Below are 11,277 nucleotides of genomic sequence, written 5' to 3'. Positions count from 1 at the left end.
GAAAAGAGGGGGACGATTTGTGGATTGTCCTTGGGCATACTCGCTTGCTAGATTGGCCATTTTAAAAGATTTTGAAAAACCTTGCTCTGATACCACTTGAAGAACCTAAAGGGGGGGTGAATAGGTTCTTTTAGGCCCTTTAGCGTTTTTAAAACGAGTTTGCAAAAATTGCAAGCGGAAGACTTGAGGGACAATCACAAATAAAGTGAATGCGTAAAGTAAGTGCGTAAAATAAATGCGTAGTAAAGTAAATGCGTAAAGTAAAGAGGGATAGAGATGTTTATGGAAGTTCGACGAAGAATCGTCTACGTCTCCCCTTCTCGATGAGGATCGAGGTATCACTATATCGACTTGGCTTTAGGAGCTCCAAGCTAGCTTTTACAACCACGCCTCGATGCGTCTACTTGGCCTTGAGGGCTCCAAGGATAGCCACGAACTTTACAACCCACTCGAGAGTATTACTTTCACTCTTTTTCTACAACTCTTTTGATATTACAACTCTTTTAATCAACGCACACAAGAGATAGTAGAAAGCTTTGTAAGAGACAAGAGAGTGGAGTGGGATCGAATGATTGAAAATGCATCCTCAAAGGCCTATTTATACTAGACTTGGACGCCAAGGTTCGGATCTTCTGTTTATGCTTCGGAACGTCCGATCTGATTGAAATCAATTTGCGTAATTTTGGGATGACTTCGGATCGTCCGTTCTTGACTTCGTAGGGTCCGAACATGTGCTTCGGAGGGACCGATCAAACTTCGTATCTTCCGAACAGTTCTTTCAGACCGTCTATGCACAGCTTCGGAAGGTCCGAACTCCAGTTCGTACCGTCCGAACATTCCCGCGTTTCCGGAGATTTGAAATCTTCAACACTTCGTAGCGTCCGAAGAGTCTTCGTAGCGTCCGAAATCTTACTCGATCAATCAGTCATATCAATTTGTCTCCGCATTGAAGTGATTTGATTGCTTGTGTTCGGAACGTCCGATCACGTCTTCGGAACGTCCGAACGCTCTCATCGCAGCTTCCGAACAGCTTCTATTTTGCTTCCGAATTGCACAATTTCGGACCGTCCGAACAACATTTCGGATCTTCCGAACGTAAACTGTTCTTAATTTCCTGCATGCCTCAATATAAAACATTAGTACATTTTTAAGCCAAGTTTTGGTATCATCAAAACAAAAACTTTGGGATATGTTACAGCATTAAAAACATTAATCTCATCCTCGAGATTTGTATGCGTTTAAGGCGTAACACTCTGAATGACCATTTGAGTTGACACGTCGACAGTTTCCCATAAGGCTTAGTTTTGCTTTGACAATAAACAAAGCACAAGGTCAAACAATTCCAAATATTGGCATATTTTTGCGTAACCATGTGTTCAGCCACGGTCAGCTATATGTGGCACTTTCAAGAGGAGTCTCCCAAAATTCTACAAAAATTTTGGTAAAAGACGGGAGTTTAAAGCGTCGATCCGGTGTATTCACAAGAAACGTGGTTTTCAAAGACGTATTGCTACCTACTGCATAATGATAAATTGTAAGTAAATTCAATTCCCTTTCTTTTACATTTAAAAAATGCTTTATGCAAAATTTCTTACATTAATTGTTAAATACATTCTACATGTTTTGGCGTTATAATTTGGGGGATGCTAATATATATCTCTACTATTTTATTAAATCTTATATGCTCATAAAAACTGCTCCTGCAGACACCAAATTTACAGTGCATCGACTATTATATTTATTGACTCAAATGAAACTTAAACATGTGTACACAATTATCTAAGAGTTGCCTTCTAAATATTTTCACATATTCAAATACTCTTTAATTTCCATGTCTTCTCCTTCTTGCATCCCTTACGAATCACCTTTTTCCTCCATCACATTCACAGACGATGGGTTAACCTTGGCTCCCGGTACAAGCACCGGCCAGGTTGCATTCTATGATGTCCGTGGAAAGCCACAACCAATAACTGTTATTTTTGCATATGGGAGTTCTGAGGTATTTCTCATTTTATAACACATGTTTGAAATTTTTCTTATTCATGCATCTGTTTAGTACCTTTATGTATGCATTCACTAAATTAACCATCATCATGTTGTGTTAGGAGCAGTCGCTATAATGAATATGGTCTATATTGAAAGCTGGAGGTTGGAAAAGGATTGATTTAATGTTGACTTTATATTTGGGCAGGCCTGAGGAGATCTATCATGTTACTGTTATGCCATGTTATGAAAAAAAATTTGAGGCTTCTCGTGATGGTTTTGTATTACAATTGGACTCCAATGGTGAAAGAATTGCGGAATTTGATTTTGTATTGGCTACCAGAAAAGTTTTATATTTAATTATGGTTTGCTTTTGGTTGTTGCATTATGATTTCTTCATTCTATCTATTCTATATGTTCACTGAATAATTTATTGTGTCATTGTTGCAGTTGGGATCTATTAATTTGACATATTTATTTAAGCTTTGAAATTCATTGTCTTTCATGAATATATGCATGATAACTAATATTTCGGTGTCATGGTGTTGTAATGTCATGAATGTTTAATATATTATGTACACTTATTCATGACACACGCAACGTGTGTGCCTCGGTGGCTAGTATGAATTATTTGTTACACATGGTTAGAAAACGTTGAGTCATTAGACTCACTAGATTTTGATGGCTGGAAGTGAGGATGATATTGAGGGAAGCACTGACGTTTGAGTGGATTGATTCTGGTAGTACACTCCGAAGGGACACTTATTTCCGCACTAGCTTGATGGTTAAAGTTTTGAAATAAAGATTTTGAGAATAATTTATTTAGAGATTCTTATGCTTTATTTTGAAGTATATTTTTCATCATGTTAAAGGTGATGTAGGATTTTGTTAATTGAAGATTTAGGGATTTTGATGCACTTAAGATTTTTTAAATGTTAAATTAACTTTTGGATTTTGGAAATGTGGAGTTATTTTTGTATGCAAGTTTCGAATTTTAATAAATAAAAACAATTAGTAGCATTTTAAAGAAAAAATTAGTGGACGTTTCAATAACGTTTCTGATCCACTAACAAAAACTTTGTCAGGACCATTGTCTGAGAAGTATCGCGAAACGATGGGATTAAAGTTTATGGGTAGTTGTCTCTAGGACAAGTGAGAAATTGTTAGAGTAGATGTCCTGTAAACCAACTGTTGGCTAGGAAATTTGTTGACTCAAGTATAGTCAATCTTTATTTAATATAATTTAACTTTTCTTGGTTTCATTTTACTTTATCTGTATACCCATCCAATCAGCATAGATAAACTCATTGATTATGCTTTAATACAAATGAATCGTAATTCGATCTTGAAACTTATTTATAAACACTCTATATTCAAAATTTGTTTGTAGTCGATTCAGACACTTAAATTAAGGATAAAGGCCGCTTGTGCTTGAGACTAGCATCTGTGATTTTGTACCATGTTTCATGGTAAGGGCACAGAGATGTCGAATCATACAAATGAGTAATCATATAATGATTATACCGAACAACCCTCCCTCAGACTTACCAAGTGGTTATCATTCATCAAGATGAAAAGTCCATGGTTGTGATTGTATATGATTAGTCATTACGACTCGGGACAACACTGAGGCTTTGCATACTAGGATTGTGCTTTGACACGTTTACCAACTCCGCGAGGGTCACAAGATGGCAAGGTTGGGTGCAATTGTGAAATGTGTAGGATTGAAAACATGAAATGTTCCAACAATATCCCTCTTTTTGATGATCACAAAATTAATTCTCCCTCTTTGAGACAAAAAAAATCAAAGCGAATAAAAGGAAATTTTCAGTTCGAGGGATAGCACATTTAAACACGGTTAAAAGGCTCCCCCTCAAGAATTTAATTAAAAAAAAAGGTTTTAAAAACATTTTTCAGTTCTAGGGAAAAACGGAACTTCCCCTCAAAAACTGATTTACAAACTCCCCTTATAAAGATAATCGCTTACGTGTTTGATGGAGTTTTAGTGAGTTGTCATACAAGCAGTTTAGGCAACACACAAACTGGCAATAACAATTCAGTTATATTCAAACTAACTGGATAAACATGATGTTTTATTTAAATAAAATACGCGTCCCTGTATTTTACATTAAACACATCAACGTGTAAAGGAAATTGTTACTAGAATAGCATATTTTAAACAACATCAAATATTCGTCAGTTTACATGTAATAGAACTGAATATACTAAAAACTGGTCGCCTTGAATGCTTGAAATGCTGCATTGATATTAAGTTTCTTTGCCAGAAGAGCAGCTAATTTGACTTGATCTTGATCTCTTTGCTGGCTAACTGGTCGAGCTGACTCAAACTGGACACAACTGATGTTGAACCACAATGACTGATATGACAATGAAGCGGTGGTATACTGCTGATGATTAAGTTCCACTTTAATCATCCAACATCTCAACATAGATGAGCTTGGTCTGTTGGTCAACCGAATTGGTAGACTTGGCAGCTGAAATCTTGCCCACTGATCTGCTGTCAGTTTGGACTCAAAAATCCTACAAGCTGCTAAAACATCAAGATTACATAATCGAGAGAAGTGGCTACAATGTCAGTTGCAGAGCCAAGAGCCTTCTCTCTTCCTTCTTTAAACTCATATAAAATTTTTCAGAGGATTTTGAAACCCATTTTTAATACCATTTTAAAACATATTTGAAATATCAGTTTTCAAATGTCTTTCTTAGAATAGCTAGCTCTTATAGCAATTGATGGATCGAGTGCTTATCAGCTTCGAGGTTCTTCGAACACAATATTCTCCAATTAGCTGCAATAGCTTGTGTTCTAAGAATGTATACACCGATAAATTAAATCAAGTTTGATTTAAACCAAGCGAAAAAAACTTGAAGTAATCATTCGTTAAGAAAACCGATCAGTTGAAGATTTTTATCTTGTGTAAACTGATCAACTAAAATAAGGAAAATCAGTTCTGGTGATATCAGCTGAGTCTAACGACTCCGCACATCCTAAACATGAGTAACAATTAATACATATACAAGCTCATGCATTAAAAATCATACTTTTATTTAAAATCTAGCGTAAGTTTGTAAGCATAAATGAATCATAAAGCTTTCCATTGTTTATCCCTTTGTTGAAGTCCTAGAAAGTGACTAGATGTATCATGTCGTCGACTGATCAGTCTTAGCTCACCATTGCACATGGGGACCGGAGCTAGGCACCGACGTAAAGGAAACATGATCGTTGGGCTCCTTCTAGGGCCTTCTCCCGTAAAGTGGCTCCCTCTGAGGCCTTCTCCCTCACGATATTCCCAATAATCATATATCATATCTTTTTTGTCACATTCAATTCACATCCTTCAAAATATTTTTCTTTTCTTTTAATAACAAAATATCATATCCTTTCCACATATGTAAAATAGCATTTTTAAATTACACAGCCTTGTCATAAATCTTGAGATCCCATAATTTCATCATAAACGCTTTAAAATATCATTTAGCATGCGTTATGATTATTAGGGAAACTGCCAATCCTTTTTTGTGCTACCCGGGTGTAAAATGACTATTTTGCCCCTGGACCCAAAAATCCTCGATTTTGACTTTTTCTCACTTTTATTAATTCGATCCTATCCCAAATAAATATATAAGCTTAAATTTTGCTTCCAATATTTTTAATTTGACGTAAACTCGGGCTTTTTGATTTAATTTCTTAATTACTAAACCATGAAGCGTTTAAATTCTGAAGTAATTCAAAACTTAATATTTTTTATTTCAAACTTTAAACATAAACTTTTCATACCTAACTACCCTTGTGAACTATGGATCGACCCCGTGGACCATGGTTCAATCCACTTTATTCCCCCTAGCTATGTTCGAATCCTAGCCTATATTTATTAAGCCACTCACCAATTACATCGAGTCATGGCTGAGCCACCTTGCCCCAGACCAGACCCTGACCCTCCTGGACGTTTTTTTAACCTTCCTGGAAAAGCACACCATCCTCAGCCCATGCGCATGACTCGAGCCGCGACACCTCCTCCTTGATTCACTAGGATCCTAATCGCACTATAACTCTCCTATTTATCTAACCAGCGACTCCACAACGCCCTGAGCATCCCTGTTCCACTCTCCAATCTAGCCTACACCAGCCCCAACCAAGCCGCGAGCCGCCCTACCAGAAACCGTCCATATGCGTACATGGGTAAGATTCCTACCACTTGTGGGCTCTTCCCTAGCTGCTTTCCATGATTCCTAGCCATGCTAGGACTCTTCCTAACACTGAACCACAACCAGCATGGCCCTTGCCCAAGCCCTGACCGTGCCGCACGCGAGTTCCCCAACCTAGCCGAACCCAAACACCATGAAACCCATGAGGAAACCCTAGGCTTGTTTCCCTCCATGCCAAGCTCGGTTCCAGCATGTATTTTTTCCCCTAACGACTCTTTTCTCGTCCCTAAAATACATCCTATTGGCAGCGTGTCTTTAAAAATCATAACGTTTCTAAAACAAGTGTAAAATCATCAAAACGTTGAAAATATTTGTTCTATCGTTAAACGGATAATGCTTCAATATTTTTCATGCAAAAATAAATAAAACAAGAATAATATGATTTGAATGGTGCGTCCAAGAAGTTTAGAAGCGTGCCTTTGCGTTTAGAACGCTCGAATACGCGATCGTAGGCGTGGGTTGCGAAGAGGGACGAACGGGCGATGAAGACTCCTTGGTTTTTCCTCTCCAAAATTTTCAAAAATATGGTGTGTGTTGTGTGTGTGATGGACGGATGAATGAAGTGACAAAAACCCTAGGTTTCTATTTTATAGATTTTTAAACTACATGTTAATGGGATTAGGTTTTGGGTATTTGTGTTTAGGGGCAATTGAGCCAACTAATCTTAGGTAAATTAAGCCCAATTACACCTATTTAATTGTAAAATAAAAGTTTACAAAATTTAGTTTTCAAAAATAATATTTTGGTCCTCTAAAAGTCACTCGTTTGCCCAAAATCGGCTTTTCAGATAAAATCGAGCTTGTCTCATAAAATAATTTGGTCTTCAGTTTTTCTATAAAATTTTAATCATATTACCAAGCCTTTATTGAAAATATTTTATCTTGGTCATCCCCGGTCTCCTTTCATAATATACATCAAGTAAGTATTTAAAATCAATTAAATAAATAAATTAAGCAATTGAAATCATTTGCATGCATGTGGTTTACGTGGGTTGGCTTTTGGACGTTACAAATCCTCCCCTCCCTTAAATAAAATTTCGTCCTCGAAATTAAAACTTACCGAATAGTTCGGGGTAGCGACTCCTCATCTCTGACTCGGTTTCCCAAGTTGCTTCTTCCGCCGAGTGATTCAGCCACTTGACTTTGACCATCTTTATCAACTGTTCCGCAACCTTCTTTCTTGTTACCCAAGATTTGAGTACGCCTCTCCTCATATGACAAGTTGGGTGTAAGTTGTAGTGGCTCAAAGTTCAGTACATGTGAAGAGTTTGACATGTACTTGCGGAGCATCGATACGTGGAAGAAATTGTGAACTCCTGCGAGATTAGGTGACAATGCCACTCGATATGCTAATGCTCCCACTCTTTCATCTCAAATGGTCCGATGAATCTCGGACTAAGTTTGCCTTTCTTTCAAAATCTCTTAACACCCTTCATAGGTGCTATATTTATAAACACATGATCACCTACTGCAAACTCGAGATCTCGTCTCCTTTTGTCCGCGTAGCTCCTCTGTCGACTCTGAGCAATTTTCATTCTTTCTCGGATCTTGGCGACCATTTCTGCAGTGTGCTGAACTATCTCGGGTCCCATCGTGGCCCTTTCTCCTACCTCGTCCCAAGGGATAGCCGATCTACATTTCCTTCCGTAGAGTACCTCGTATGGAGCCATTCTTATAGATGACTGATAGCTGTTGTTGTAAGTGAACTCCACCAGAGGTAGTTTTGGTTCCCAACTCCCTTAGAAACGATCATCAGGCTTGGAGTAGATCCTCTAAAATTTCTAGGACTCTCTCAGACTGACCGTTTGTCTGAGGATGAAATGCGGTACTGAATAGTAGTTTGGTTCCCAAGGAAGCATGTAAACTCTTCCAGAATGATGAAGTGAATATGTGTCTCTGTCGGGCACTATAGAGACGGGAATTCCATGCAGTCTGACTATCTCTCAAATATATAGCTCCGCATACTGTGTCATGGAAAAATTCTTCTTTACTGGTAGGAAATTCACTGACTTAGTAAGGCGATCCACTATTACCCAAACGGCATTGAGTTCTTTCACCGTCTTTGGCAATCCAACCACGAAATCCATAGTAATGTTCTCACACTTCCACTCGGGAATGGGAAGTGGTCGAAGCATTACCTCTGGTCTTTGATGCTCTACCATCACTTGTTTACATGTCAAGCATTCGGATACGAAGCGCATAATATCACGTTTCATTGCCGGCCACCAATATAAAAGTTGCAAGCCTTTGTACATCTTTGTACTTCCGGGATGAACAGAACAAGGGGTACTGTGAGCCTCTTTCATAATGTCAACTCTAAGTGAATCTCCACTAGGAACCCATAGTCGACATCGATACTTAACAATGACATCCTCGACCGAATATAACATGTTGCCCCTCGATTCATCTCTATGTCTCCATTTCTTTGATTGCTCATCATTAGGTTGTCTGGCTTGAATTCTATCTCGCAGAGTCGATTTCACTGTCAATGTAGCAAGATTAGGGGCCTTTCTCCTAGCATAAACTTCAAGATCAAACCCTTGAATTTACACTTGTAGAGGATTATTTATTGATAAATGGGCCAAGACTGTTCGTTTCATACTCAGCGCGTCCGCCACTACATTAGCTTTGCCAGGGTGATAGCTAATGTCACTGTCGTAGTTCTTTACAAGTTCTAACCATCTTCTTTGTCTCATGTTTAGATCCTTTTGGGTGAAAAAATACTTAGGGTTTTGTGGTCTGTAAAGATTTTTCATTTCTCGTCGTATAAGTAGTGCCTCCGAATTTTCAACTCAAATATAACTACTGCAAGCTCAAGATCATGCGTCGGATAATTCTTTTCATGTATTTTCAGCTGTCTAGATTCGTATGTTATGACTCACTCATGCTGCATAAAAACTGCACCCAATCCTAGTTTCGAAGCATCGGTGTACAACACATATTCCCCTTGTTCTGTCGGCATAGCTAGAACTTGTGCTGTAGTAAGTTCTTGCTTCAACTAATCAAAATTGTCTTACATTCCGATCCTCGTACAAATTTTGCATTCTTCTTCAAAGATGTTAAGGGTACTACAATTGATGAAAAACTCTTGATGAACTTACGAGAATAGTCAGCTTAACCCAAGAAACTGTGGATTTTCGTCACACTTTTAGGCACTTGCCACTGCTTAATTGACTCAACCTTAGATGGGTCGACCTCTACTCCCTCTTTTGACACGATGTGACCTAAGAATGCCATCCTCTCTAGCCAAAACTCGCACTTGTTGAAATTTGCATATAATTTCCAATCCCGTAAAACTTGCAAGGTCGTCTTCAAGTGATGATCATGCTCCTCTCGGCTCTTGGAATAGACCAATATGTCATTGATGAAAAAAAATAATAAAATGATCGAGGTACGACTGAAATACGCAATTCATGAGATCGATTAAGATCTCCGGGGCATTAGTCAATCCAAAAGGCATCACTAAAAACTCATAATACACATAACGCGTTCTGAAAGCCGCCTTGTGCACATCCACTTATTTTACACTCAGCTGGTGATATCCAGACCGTAAATCTATATTCGAAAATACCGAAGCTCCTTGCAATTGATCAAACAAATCTTTGATTCAGGGTAAATGATACTAATTCTTCACTGTCACTATATTCAACTCTCTGTAATCGATACACCGTCTCATACTCCCATATTTTTTCTTCAAAAACAGCACGGGCGCGTCCCATGGAAAGAAACTAGGGCGAATAAATCCCGTGTCTAGCAGCACTTGAATTTGTTCTTTTTATTTCTTCATCTCGGTAGGTGCTAGGCGATATGGTGCCTTAGAGATCAAGACGGTACCAGGCATCAACTCAATAGCAAATCCACCTCTCGTTCGGGTTGGATACCTTAAACATCGTCAGGGAACACGTCAAGAAAGTCCTTGGCAACCTTCACATCCTCGATCGATCCATTTGTTTGTAGTGGGTACAGATATGATACTAGCAAGAAAACCTTGATAGCCTCTTCTGATAAGCTTCTTTTCACGAATGCATGAAATGATATACGGCATTTGATTGTTTTGTGCAGCATCAAAGATGAACGCTTTCCCACTGGAAGGTCTAATAGATACTGATCTTTGCTGAAAATCAATAGTAGCTCTGTTCAGTGTGAGCCAATCCATGCATAAAATAATATCGAACTCGGACATTGGTAAAACAATAAGGCCTGCTCGAATGACATTTCTCTGCAGTTTGAGCTCCACATCTTTAATCATGCTTGTAGAGACCATATATTTGCCAAAAGGCTCTGTAACTCTGAATCCCGAATCTACGTCCACTGGTAAGATTCTCAATCATTTCACGAAGGATTCAGATATGAAAGAATGCGTAGTTCCAGAATCTAGCAAAGTGTAAGTAACTACGCCTGCCAATAAAATTCTGCCTGTGATAATATTCGCATTATTCTCGATTAAGGCCATAAAGTTTAGAAGTTTCATATCATCTAGGCCCTTCTAGTTTCCCATATTAGCATTTCCACCACTTAAATTTCAAAAATTTCCAAATGACCCATTAAAATTTCGAAATTTGCAATTTAGTCCTTGGAAATTTCGAAATTTGCCATTTCAGCTATAACTCCTCTGACCGATTTTATAAATGACACAGCGGAATTTTTCTAAACTTTATTTAGAGGGAAGGAGGATTTAAAATTCACTTGACATAAAAAAATTACAATCAAAAGTATATACATGATCAATTGAGTGTTGCATCAAAATACAAAATATCATTTTTGATCATGTCAAAATTCTAGCAAAATATCTTTTTCCTTCCATCTCTTGTATGCATATGACCCGGCTCCAATCAACGTCCTGGCTCGTCGCTCTTATTTGCATCACATGAATAACTGAAATGAGTATAAAACTCAGCAAGTGGAACTCTTACATAACAATCTGTACATATCATACTCTGTAAAACATGGCTTTGAAATCATTAAATACCATCTAACTCTTGAAACATGAATAACATAGTATAACATAACAATAACGATGGTATTTCTCTTTTCTTTGTTGGATTGATATCTAAATAGTATCTCTATATCT

Source organism: Primulina eburnea, chromosome 17 (assembly GCF_022965805.1).
Source record: "Primulina eburnea isolate SZY01 chromosome 17, ASM2296580v1, whole genome shotgun sequence".
Classification (NCBI taxonomy): Eukaryota; Viridiplantae; Streptophyta; class Magnoliopsida; order Lamiales; family Gesneriaceae; genus Primulina; species Primulina eburnea.
This window is presented reverse-complemented; position numbering follows the sequence as displayed.